Source organism: Hypanus sabinus, chromosome 20 (genome assembly GCF_030144855.1).
Source record: "Hypanus sabinus isolate sHypSab1 chromosome 20, sHypSab1.hap1, whole genome shotgun sequence".
Classification (NCBI taxonomy): Eukaryota; Metazoa; Chordata; class Chondrichthyes; order Myliobatiformes; family Dasyatidae; genus Hypanus; species Hypanus sabinus.
In genome coordinates, this window is record NC_082725.1 from 27492930 (window position 1) to 27506540 (window position 13611).

At 40.7% G+C, this 13611-nt stretch overlaps 1 long non-coding RNA gene across 1 annotated transcript in view; it reads right to left on the reverse strand.

Moving 5' to 3' along the window:
• The window catches only part of LOC132378384 (uncharacterized), a 36159-nt gene extending 23864 nt beyond the window's left edge, over nucleotides 1-12295 (reverse strand). The window contains exon 1 of the long non-coding RNA XR_009507016.1: nucleotides 12210-12295. This is a non-coding gene — a long non-coding RNA (uncharacterized LOC132378384). The remainder of the gene's footprint in view (nucleotides 1-12209) is intronic.
• Nucleotides 12296-13611: the final 1316 nt, after the last annotated feature.

A 13611-nucleotide genomic window follows, 5' to 3' on the forward strand; every position in this document is an offset into this window, starting at 1 on the left:
TTCAAGAGCCTGATGGTTGAGGAGTAATAACTGTCCCCTTGAGGAGTGGGTCCTGAGTTCCTGCACGTCCTTCTTGATGACAACAGTGATGCGAGCATGACTTGGATGGTGCAGGTCCTTGATAATGGATACTGCTTTCCTGCAACCACATTTTATGTAGATACTTTCAATGGTGGGGAAGGCTTTACTTGTGATGGACTAGGTTGTATCCATTACATTTTATAGGCTTTTCCACTTAAGGGCATTAGTGTTCCCATATCAAGTCATGCAACCAGACAATACACTCTCCATTGCACATCTATAGAAGTTTGTCAGGGTTTTAGATTACATGCCAAATCGATGCAAATTTCTAATAGAGATATTGCCCTACTTTCTTTGTAACGATTCTTGCATGCTGGACCAGGGGAGATCCTCTAAGATACTAACATAGAGAAATTTAAAGTTACTGACCCTCTCCAGCTCTGATACCCTGATGAGGATTGGATCATGGACCTCTGGTTTCATCCTCCTGTAGTCAATAATCACCTTCTTGGTCTTGCTGACATTGAGTTATTGTGGTTGTTGTTGTGGCACCACTCACCCAGGTTTTCAACCTCCTTTCTATATGCTGATTCGTCATCACTTTTGATTCGGCCAACAGTAGTGATGTCGTCAGCAAACCCAAATATGGAATAGCCATAGATAACGAGGTATAACCTTCAGCAGGGTTACTGTTATATTTTCTCCAAAAAAACATCCTGGTTATTCCAGAGGCTGCATATTGCACAGTGCTTGCTCAAGTGCTTACTTTGTAAAGTCATTCCCCAATCTGCAATCATTCTCATGGGAAGTTATTTTTTTGTGTGATTCCAGAAACATATTATAGTTCTTTGTATTTTTCTCTACAAGTGCAGCCTTGAACACAATGAAAAATGTGCTAACCCACTCAAGATAGCTTGCTACATTGCTGACTTCATATTGACCTTGTATTGCTGTTCAATACTGGTTGTGATAGGTATCTCTGAGTCATGCATTAGAAGTCTCTCATGCAACAGCAGTTTAGCAAAGCTCCTTTTGTGTGAATTAGCTTCTAGCTGTACAGAATCTTGTTTAGAATACACTTTGAGTACCTTGAACTGTTCTGGCCTCCATATCATGAAATAAACCCCGAGGCACTTCAGAACATGCCCAATATATTTAACAGAACAATACCAAACTTGAGAGGTTGTAGCTTTCAGGATACGGGTAACAGCTTTTCACTTAAAAATATAAGATATGTTGGGAAATGTAGAGGAGGCTTAACCCAAAAGCAGTGCAGCTGACATGATTTAGCAGTAAGTGATATTTTACTAATGAACAGCAAAATGACAAGCCAAGAGGGAGCACAAAACAAGAGTGAACAGATACTTAACATGACAAGACAACAAGGTAACTGAAGGCTAGGAGGAACTGGTTGAGGCTGGCTTGTTGAATGATTGAACAAAGAACTGTGGATGTGAGATGGGTTTAAATAGGCTGCAGGTAATGAGTTAATGACTCCTGTTAACTGGGTGGACACTGGGACATTCCTGCTGAGCAGGTCTGACAGGAGCCATGCTCCTCCACCACCACCAACCCCCCCATCCCCACAGCTGTTATCTAACAGCTCGGAATGATCCGGATGGGACTGTGGAAATCCTTGATCCAAGATGAAACAGGATGGTATCCAAGATCTCTGCTCTGGACGGTGCCTTTCTCAGTCAACCAAGTACTATGCATGCCATAGACCAACAACATTGATCCATCAACAGATCAACTGTGTACACTGGAAGGAGACTGGGAGATGCCCGCCTGTGCAGACATGACAAGATAAAGTTCAAGCAGTGACTTTAATAGCCAAAGCAAACGGGAAGAACTGAGCAATGTAATCAGCAGGCATGAAAACAGGAAGGCCAGATGCCTTTCGTATCATTGTGGGAGATATTAACCAGGCCTGCTTGAAGAAGTCTCTGAACAACTACCACCAACGTGTCACCTGTGGAACCAGAGAAGCCACTGTTATTCCACCGTTAGGAAAGCTTATCGAGCCATCCCACAACCACACTTTGGAAAATCTGATCACCTGACAGTACTTCTCCTCCTAGCATATATGCAGAGACTAAAGACTGCAACACCAGTGTGAGGACCAGGAAGGTATGGTCAAGACAAGCAGAGGAACATTTACAGGTCTGCTTTGAGTCAATGCACTGGGCAGTATTTAGGGATCTGTCTTCAAGTCATTATGCTAAGGTTCGTCAATACCTGTGTGGATGAGTGTGAGCCTTTGAGAACATACTGGATATATCCAAACCAAAAGCCATGGATGAACCAGGTGATCCATAGTCTGCTGATGACTGAATCTGTGGTGTTCAAGACCACTGATCCCGAACTACACAAGCAGTCTGGGTACGACCTACACAAGGTTAGTTTATGGGTGAGAAAACAATTCCAATTGAGATTAGACACAGAATCTGATGTACGTTAGCTCTGGCAGAGTTTGAGGGCTAATACACCTTACAAAGAGAAACTTAACATCATGAATGACTGTAATGCTTCCATCCCAGCAGAGTTCAATATCTTGTACGCATGCTTTGAAGGGGAGAATAAAACAACACTTGTACAAATCCCTGTAGTGTCTGGTAACACTGCAATATCTGTCATGGAGGTCAATGTCAGAATATCTTTCAAGAGGGTGAGCCCTTGCAGGGTATCAGGCCTTGATAGTGTACCTAGCAGGACCCTGAAAACCTGTGCCAATCAACTAGGGAGAGTGTTCAAAACATCTTCAATTTCTACATGTACAAACAAGCTGGATGAACTCAACAGGTTGGGCAGCATCAGTTAAAATGAGCAGTCAACGTTTCGGGTCGAGACCCTTCATCCTGAGTTCATCTAGCTTGTTTGTATGTGTTGATTTGACCACAGCATCTGCAGTGTACTTTGTGTTTATCTTCAATTTCTCATGTGCTTCAGTTGAAAGTTCCCACTTGCTTCAAAGAGCAACAATTATATCAGTGCCCAAGAAGAGCAGGGTGAGTTGGTTCAACATTTATTGCCCAGTAGCACTCACATCTGTGAGGAAGTGTTTTGAGAGTTTGGCCGTGGTTAGAATCAAATCTTGCCTAAGCAAGAACCTGGACATGCTGCATTTTACCTCCAAACCACAACATGGTTACAGTCCTTTGGAAGGGTAGTGTGGCTAAGTACAGCTCAATCATGATCTATAAATTTGCTGACAACACAGCTGTTGTTGGCAGAATTTCAAATGGTGACAAGAAGGTGTACAGGATTGCAACAGATCAACTGGTTGAGTAGCGTCACAACAACAATCTTACATTCAATGTCAGCAAGAACGAAAATTTGATTATGGACTTCAGGAAGGAGAGGTTGAGGAAACACACACCAGTACTCGAGGGATCATAAGTGGAATATGTGAGAATTTTAAGTTCCTGTGTTGCTGAAGATTTTCCTGAGCCCAACATATTAATGCAATTACAAAGAAGGCATGACAGTGGTTATATTTATTAGAATTTTGAGGAGAATTGGTATGTCACTGAAGCCATTTGCAAAGTTCTGCAGATGTTCTATGGACAGCATTCTAACTGGTTGCATCACCATCATGGGCACTAGCCTCCCCAACATGAAGGACAGCTTGAAAAGGTAATGGCTCAAAAAGGCAGCATCCATCATGAAGGACTCCCATCTCTCAGGCCATGCCCTCTTCCCTTTGCTACCATCAAGTAGGAGGTACAGGAGCCTAAAGACACACACTTAACATTTCAGGAACAGCTTCTTCCCCTTCACCAACAAATGGACAATGATTGCTTGAACACTACCACAGTACTTTTCCCTTTCCTTTTGGTCTACTTGATTTATTTTTATATGCTTGTATATACACCTTATTGTAATTTGTTTTGTACTATTATGTATTTGCAATGTATTGCTGCTGCAAAACAATACATTTCACAACACATGCCAGTAATATTAAACTTGATTCTGATTCTGACTAAATTTTGTCACTTACCATATTTAATTATCAATAATTGTGAATATTGGTGTGCTCAGAGAATCAGAAATCACACCACTAATTGTGAGTATCTGGCTTACTGTCTTCAAATGTTTTTAGACCTCCCATGTGAATTATTTAGCCTCAGCAAAGGTGTTTGAACCTTCAGAGGTGTCTGGTCACTTATAGTGTGCTTGTACTGTAAATAGGTCCTTCAATAGAACCATTTATCAAATGCAAAATATTGAAGTAAACAATGTCATGCAGTGATTGAACTATATTAAATCATTGGCTCTTACCTTTATTCTTAAGAGTATAAAAGATTGATGAAATATGAGTTTGTAAGGTTCTGCTGAGTCTCCAAGAAATGTCTTCTTGTGGTAATGAAAAATGATATTCATATATACCACTTTCTGCAGTAAGTCAGTTCATGGTCACAGTAGTGTCAGGACAACAACCCTCCCCTTGAAGTCAGGGAAGCAAAAGAGCTCATCATCAGATTTAGACTAGCAAGGAGGAGTACACATCTGTCTATGTCAATGGTACTGCGATGGAGGTGGCTGTGAGCTTCAAGTTACAAGGTTTCAATATCACCAACAATTTGTCCTTGTTCAGCCATGTGGGTGTTATGGCTATGAAAGCACTCCTACATGTCTCCTTCCTTAGAAGAACAAGGAAATTCAGCATGCTTACAATGACTATCACTAATTTTTTGCGGATTCACCATAGAGTGCATCCTATCTATATGCATGCCGGCTGGTGGCGCAATGGCATCAGTGCCGGACTCTGGAGCGGAGGCTCCCGAGTTCAAATCCAAGTCGGGCCACCCCCTGAGCACGCTTTCCATCCGTGCTGGGTTGAGCATCAAGCTAGCCACTCGGCCTCGTAAAAAAAAACAAGGGTCGAGTCAGGAACATTCATATTGTGACCCAGTTAATCCAAAAGGGGACAAATCCTGACACCACACGCCAGACAAGAATAGCTGACTGTCTGGTGTGACACACAAAAAAAATCTAAATGCATCACAGCTGTTGTGGTAATGGCTCTGCCCAAGATGGTAAGAAATCATAGAGTGTTTAAACCAAGCTAGTCCATCACAGTCCATCAGTCCCTCTCCACTCTTTTACTCTTGCTTCCGTCCCTCTTCCTGTCCAGTCCTGATGAAGTACTCCTTTCATCATAATTTTCAGTTTAAGACTGTGCTGGTGAAGCTCAGCTACTACTTGCTGGTGGCAAATAAGATAAAGAATCACACTTTTTCTGGCAAACAATCACTGTAAACAATAGCCTGTAACTTCCCCATTGGAGTTGAGCTTTTGAACTGCTTGTATGACTGGCATTTTTGCAGCGTGAACTGAAAGCTTGATGTTGCAGGACAGTTGCAGCAAAGTGTATAAAAGCCAAAACACAGTGGCAGGGCCTGGGCCAGAGAGCCCAAAATGAGCCAATCTATGGCCATTGCTGGAGCAGATTTCGAGGCAACTTGATGTGGCAGAACCAAGGTGAGGCGGGGCAGAGTCATGACAAAGCACAGGCCAGAGAGTGAGGAAGGATCTGAAGCTGGATCAATTTAAGTGGCGAGATGAATTGGAAAGGTTGGATATGTGCCAAATAAAGGCGGTGGTGCTCAAGCCCAAGAGTGTATTCAAGAGACAGGCCCACGTGCAAAAGCAAGGATTGAACTGAGGTTTGGACTATTTAAGCACTGTGCCAGATTGAAAAGGTCAGGGTGAAGAGGCGGCAGGCAAGGGACAGTCTGGTTCAGCTCACTGCTCCGAGAAGTTTACTCGCCTTTGGACTGAATTTCAGTGCTCTGCTCTGCGGTTTATTTGTCTCTGTATTGAACTGAGGATGTGTCCTGCCATTGAAGTATGCCTGGCTGTCAACTCACTTTCATGATCTTCAGTTCTGAATTCTATTTGCTTACTTTTATTTTTTGCACAATTTGTTTTTATTTTCTCTGTACTTTTGGTGTTCAATGATTCTCATTTGCTTTAATGGGTTCTATTATGTTTCCTTGTTTTGTGGCTGCCTGTGAGGAGAGGAATTTCAAGCTTGTATAAAGTATTCATACTTTGATAATAAATGTACTTTGAACTTTGGACCTTTTATTCTGTCTCGCTCCCCCTTCCTTTCCAGTCTTGATGAAGGATCTCAGTCCAAAATGTCAGCTTGTTACTCCTATCCATAGATGCTGCCTGATCTGCTGAGTTCCTTCAGTGTTTTGTATACGTTACTGATTAAGGGTCTCAGCCCAAACTGTCACCTGTTTTGCTTCCCTCATGAGATAATACCTGACCTGCAAGTGGCATTGTCACCCAGTGAGAAAGTACAGTAAATCCAGCTGCACTGTCACAATTGGACAAAGTGGAGTCTGATAACCATGACTGTCCAAGGATAATAACATGCGATGAAGATGCAAACCACCACAGAGAGATACCTCTATTGAATATGGATTTGATTCTGTACACTACTGGTTCCTTGACAGTTGAGAAGGGAGTTAAAATGACTGGATAGGATGTTGCTTCTGAAACTAAGTGCTGACATCAGGAATTATGGCTCCTGTTACCTCTGCATATCGGGTGTAACTGAAGGCTCTGAATGAGGCCTGTAAAATGGCTGGAGGACAATCAGTTAATATCTACACAAATACTTGATATGCTTTTGGTTTTGTTCATTAGAATTTATGGAGGCAAAGAGGAATTGCAATGGCCAGTTGGCATAAGAACTAATGGATGTATGAATTTGCCATCAAAATTGTGTCTATTAAAATGTAAAAGCTCCCCCTAAAGGAATACTTTGTGAAGCCATGGAAAAGTACTTGCAGAGGACGCAGCACATGCCAGTGCATGAAGAAACAAAAAAAAAGAGGTGGAAGAAATACAAGGAATACATAAGGTGAACCCTACAACTAAAATTACAGAAAGAAATCTGAGCTCTACCAGAGACAAGCACACAAGATATTCAAGAAAAACAAGCTAATTGCTCTAACAAAGAAAAGTGGTTCTGGATGGAGAATGGTGGGAAATTAATCTGTGATGGAATATGAAGATATGGCACTAATCACAGATTAGTAGCTCCAACTAAGTTGTGTTCTTATCTGGCACAAGGGATACAGCCCTGGGATAAATTGGAGTGGAAAATACATGCAATAGATTTTCTCGAAGGTGGTGGAATCCAAAGTTCAGGGCCAAAACTCAATAAACATTAGAAATACACGTGATATGCCAGAAAACTAATACTGCAACAGCAGGAAAGCTACCATATTCAGTGCTCCAATCATACCTGAATCATTTTGCACTAACAAGCGAATTACATTACTTTCCATGGATAAAAATATCCTTCACTAAGTGTCAAGGATACTCGGATGTTACTGGTCCTAGTGGTCATGGTTTTGAGATGGGTGAGAGGTATTCCATCAAGGAAAGCCACTGCCCACACACAACAAAAGCTCTGATTAATGACTGCATTCCTAGATGGAGAACACCATGCCGCATTGACTCGGACCAACGAACACACTTCACTTAAAGTGTTTGTCAAGAATTATGTTGACTGATGAATATAGAATGATCCTTCCATTATCCATATCATCCAGAGTTATCAGGGCAAGTTGATGGAATGATTGGGTTCAATGACTGAGCAACAACTAATTAAGTGTCAGAAAGAGGGTGTACAATGGCCTGTAGCCCTTCCCATGGTCTTATGTAGCATCAGAGCAACCCTAAACATAAAATAAATTAATCCTGTTGGAGGTGGTGGCAGAGCAACCAAGCCATGTCACAACCTGGAAATATTGATCTTAGAGAAGCTGATATACATATTACGTGTGTATATTGCATTGTATGAAACTAACTCAAGGTGTTCAATCTTCTTCTGAAAAGGCTTCTACCTGCCTGGAGTGACCCAAAATAAGGAGGATGCATCCTGATTTCGGATGAGGGCCCTGAAAAAGAAACCTTTTAAGGAGCCATTGGATTCACATGGGAAGGACTTTACCAAGTGCTGTTGATAACCTATTTATCAAAAGTAAGTAAGTACACAATAATCATTACAGTGGGAAACAAGCACTAACCTCTGACTCTATGCCTACTTTGCTGGGGTACAGTAAGAAAATCACAAAGAAGAAGCCAAGCAGAGTTATCTATTGGCATGTTGTTTACTCTGTGTATTGCTGTTGTGGTATTTCTACCAATCTTTATTTAAGAATGTTGATGCAGCTTGAGAAAGTGCAAGCAATACCTCCGCTGATGGCTTGCAGCAAGTCACAACAGAAATGTTGCAATGCATAAAATGGTTCATCAAAATCATATGATAGTATATTATTTCCTAAGTGTTAAGGGGAGAACATGTACAGTCATAGGCAAGGAGTGTTGTATTTACACACTGAAAAGTCTGAAGACATAGACACAAGAGATTCTACAGACAAAATGGTGGAGGAATTCAGTAGGCCAGAGAGCATCCAAGGAGGAGAATAAACAGTTGACATTTCATGCCAGGACCTTTCATCTGGACTGAAAGGTAAGGGGGAAGAAGCATAATAAGGTGGGAGTTCGGGAAGTAGTACAGGCTGACAAGTGATAGGTGAAGCCAATTAAGGTGAGGCTGGCTGGCTGGGTGGGGCCAGTGAAGTGAGAAGCTGGGAGGTGATAGGTGGAGAAGGTAAAGATAGATTGATAGATACTCTAGATAGCTAGATAGGGCTGAAGAAGAACAAATCTCATAGGAGAAGGGAAGAGAAGGTCTTGTAGCTTTTAGATTTTGGTCTTGTTTTGTCTGCTGGATTTGGAGCTCCTTTCTCGGGGACACACTAAGATGGTAGTGCGATATGAATACGCAGCAGCTTCTCCGGACTCTGGATTGGGGATTGCCAAATGTTATGTGGTTTTTCTGGTGTAGTCTGTTTTGTCATGAGGTTTTGTGATATCATTCTGGAGGAACGTTGTCTCATTTTTTAACTGCATTGCATTTGCGGTTTCTAAATGACAATAAACTGAACTTGAATCTGAATCTGAATGGGCCGTGGGAGGAAGAAGGAAGAACACCAGAGGGATGTGATGGTCAGGTGAGGAGAAGGGAGAAGGTAAGAGTAAACTAGAGTATATCAAATCATGAGTGTCATGCATTTGATCAATGTGCACAATCCTTCCCCTAGGGTTGTGGAATCAAAAATAAGAGGACATATGCTTAGGGTGAGGGGAGAATGGTTTATAGGAAGCTGAGGGCCAACTTTTTCACCTAGAGAATGTTCAATATATGGAAGGAACTGCCAGTGGAATTGGTTAAGAAAGATATATTCCTCAATATTTAAAAGACACTTGTCAAGGTACATGGATAGGAAAGGTTTAGAAGGATATGGGCCCAATGCAGGCAAATGTGACTAGTTCAGAAGGGAATATTGGCTGGTATGGATTATTTGGGTGAAGGAAATCTGTTTCTGTGCTGTTATGTCTCCATAGGACTGGAAGAGCTTGCAGAGAAGAGAGGATGGGCATAGAAAATTTGCTGGAGAACATTAAAAATAATGCATGGGAAAGGTCATCAAGGGCAAGAATGATGAGTAAATAGGGATGGGTTTGGGAGACCAGAATAAGAAGGCCAGTTATAATGAAGTTGAACAACACATATCCAGATGGAACAGAAACATGGATAAAAGGTTAGTACCAAACAAAATGATGGTGCATTGGGGGAGATGGATACTTGCTGAATGTTCTATAGGTTATCATATTAGTAGGACAGAAGTTCATCTGTGTTTTATTCATTCCAGTGTTATGAACATCATTCTACACTGAGGCATCAGCCAAAAGTCATGGATCTACTGCTCAGGAATAACAACCTAACCTATTGCACTCACTGTATGACTGCAACTCCAGAATCAGCCGTGTATCTAATTATATACAACTAACAGCTTTGAAAGAGGTTATATTCATTTTGCTCTCACAAACCTTCTTTATAGATCTATTCATATTAAGAACTGAATATGGCAGGTCATTGGTGAGTTTATTTGTTTCTGGCCCTGTTACAATTGCTTTCAGAATCTGTATTACAAAATAACACAAAGATGAAAATTGTAATATTATATTTTTCAACAAAGACTTGGTTTTAAATACAATACTGACATAAAAGTCAAATCTGAATAAAAAATGTTGAGTTGTAACAAAAGAAATGGTTATTATCCTGGATGTATCTCATAGCTACAAATAATGAAAATTCAAATTATATCAATTTGGCAGGTATGCATCATCCGTATACAGGCTTTTTGTGCTCTGAAGGTATTGATGGAGCTTGAGTTTTGTCTGTGCACAAAGACAAATTATCACAAATACATGGTGTAGCAAGTACAGCCTGTTTTCCTTCCAAAACAAATCAACAAACTGAAGTATGAATGCAAATCATCAGCAATTTAGAGGAATTATGACCTTGAGAAAAGCAAAAAAGTGATAAATATGAGTAAAAGAAATGTGTCAAAAATAACAACAAACTCAATATACTGGAGGGACCTGGCAGGTCAGGCAGCATCTATGGAGGGAATTTAATGTTTCTGGTCAAGATATTCAATCAGGATCGAAAAAGAAGCAGGCAGAAGCCAGGATAAAAAGGGAGGGGGGATGTAGAAGCACAAGCTGGCAGGTGATAGGTGATCTAGTTGAACAGGAAGATAGGTGGGTGGGAGAAGGATATGAAGGGGAATGATGTGAGGAGGTAGAAGATAATGGGTGAAACAGGCAAATGGTTGAAGAAGAAGGAAGCTGACAGGAGAGGACAATAAACCATGGATTAAAGGAGAGAATTATGTCAAAAAGAATCTGTATCTGGAAGATACAGAGAAATAAAACAAATATGTTAAATAATGAATTAAGATGTCAAATTAATGCAATGTACTTGGATGATGTACATCACAAAAATGTAATTAAGATTCAGCATATTCACCTAAAAATTGTCAATCTTTTGCAAAGGTTAGATACTTTGGAAATGAGAGAAAACTAAGTGGTGCAGTAGGTGGCACTGGTGTCAGAGTTGTCTTACAGCTCCTGTCCAGGAATGGATGAGAACCACTATCAAATGTAATATAAGATGCCTTTTCCTGTGAGCTGCCCCTGCTTTACCCAAATTTATTCACCAAAGGTGAATAGCACAGCTCTGAGCAAACAGCAGCCACAGCATGAAAGACTTTAGTTATCTGTTATCCCTTTTACATTTTAGAATTCATTCCTTTTCAGCAGACCTTCTAAATGTGGTTACATTATCGGACTGTTTCTGTTTCTTTAGGTGGTTGTTAACCCCTGAAATAAATGGGTTACTTACTGTATTAAAAGAGTACCCACAGAGTCAGGTTAAGTGTGAAACCAGTCTTCTAACAACTGCAGGTTAAAGTGGCTAAATTCAGGGTTTTAGTGTACACAAAATGTGAATAACGTGTGAGGTTATGACACCCATAGAGGCTTTAACATTTGGAGAAACATCAATAGTGGGCAACTTGAACAATAGATCATACATTTCATGGCCACTTTATTAGGTACCTCCTGTAACTAATGAAGTGGCCACTGAGTGTATGTTCATGGTTTTCTGCTCCTGCAGTCTATCCACTTCAGGTTTCAATGTGTTGTGCATTCTGAGGTGCTCTTCTGCACATGACTGTTATAAGACATGGCTATTTGAGTTACTGTCATCGTCCTATCAGCTTGAACCAGTCTGGATATTGTCCTCTGACCTCTTTTGCTAACAAGGGGTTTTCACACACAGAACTCCTTTCCTTTCTTTTTCTATTTTTTTTGGTACCATTTTCTGTAAACTCTAGAGAATATTGCGCGTGAAAATCCCTTGAGAGCAGCAGTTCTTGGGGCACTCAAAGCACCCTGTCTATTACCAACAATCATTCCACAGTCAAAGTCATTTGCTTCATAATTCTTCCCCATTCTGACAACTAAACCTCTTGATGGTGCCTACAAGCTTTTACACATTGAGTTGCTGCATCATGATTGGGTGATTAGATAGTTGCATCATTAAGCATATGCACAGTGCACCTAATAAAGAACCTTTGAGTGTGTATCATCAGTAGGGTTTCTTTTAATCAGCTTCCTTATATCATGTCCATCCAAATTTCAAGCTCATTGTCACCTTCAACAATATCTGACTCCCTGCATTTTTCAGCACTCCAAAAAGGCTATTTATTCTATGTCTCCCTCAGCCATTTCCAACAACCACTCACCTTCTCATTGCAGCTTCCCAGGAAAAGGCACAAGATGTAGCTTCTTTTGCTTATTCCTTCCCACAATTCAGACCGTCCCTCCACGTGAATCATTCTAATGCTTCCAGAACTCACTCACTATAAAGGAGAAACCAAAAGCAGATTGGAATTCTCCTGTGCAGAAAATATCTGTTTAGTTTGCAAGTGATTCCCAGTCACCTGTCACTTTAATTCTCCATTTCACCCTTGCTCTGATTTTATGTACTGTATGTTCTACCTGTACCTTACCAATTTTGGGGATGGCAGCACTACATCTTCAGTTTAGCTATGTGTTACCATCAGGAGTCATAAATGAATTCAGGAATTTCAGATAACAATCCTTTTCAGCTTGACTCCAGTCTAATGCAAGTCCATCCACCCTGTAACATGAACTCAGTTCCTTGTTCTCCTATCTTCAGCTGAGTAGTTTTATCATTCATGACCCTTTCAGAATTTCATCAACTCTGTGCTCTTTACTCTACACTTTCAAAGCTTCTTCAGCCTTTCTTTCTGGAACTACCCATATTTATCTATTAACTGGATGGCACTAAAAACATTTTGTCAGCTGGTTAATTTTCATTTCTTTCTTCTCATTGACATTCTCTTCTCATTGACATTGCCATGTGTAACTGAAAACACACTTGCTTTGTTTCTCTCTTGCTGGTGCTGCTTGATCTTCTGAGCATCTCCAGCATTTTCTTTTCTTTAAATTTCAGAATTCCAGTTTTTGTAATTTTTATTCAGTTTCCAAGTTCTTGGGTTCTATGGGAACCAATGCAGGGTTTCCTATGTCCCTTATTGATAGGATACAGAACTGGGTTGAGAAGGTGCAGATGGTGTTCAGTCAGGAAAAATTTAAAGTGATACACTTCGGAAAGTCAAACTGGAAGGCAGAATAAAGGGATAATGGCAGGATTCTTAATAGTGTGGAGGAACAGAGGGATCTTGGATGTGAATCTATGAACCACATCGATAGATTCCTCAAAGCTGCACCACAGGTTGACAGGGTTGTTAAGACAGTATATGGTGTGTTCATTATTATGGGGATTGAATTCAAGAGCTATGAGATAATGATGCTGTTCTATAAATTTCCAGTTAGACTACGCCTGGAGCATTGTGGTCAATTCTGATACCCTCATTAAAGGAAGGATTTGGAAGCTTTGGAGAGGGTGCGGAAGAGATTTACTAGAATGCTATCTGGATTAGACTGAATGTCTTATGAGAATAGGCTGAGCAACATAGGGCTTTTCTCTTTGAAAAGGAGGATGAGTGGTGACTTGATAGAGGTGTATATGATAATAAGACACATAAATACAGAGGACAATCAAATACTTCTTTCCTGGGTGGAAATAGTTAATATGAGGAAGTACAATTTCAAGGAGTG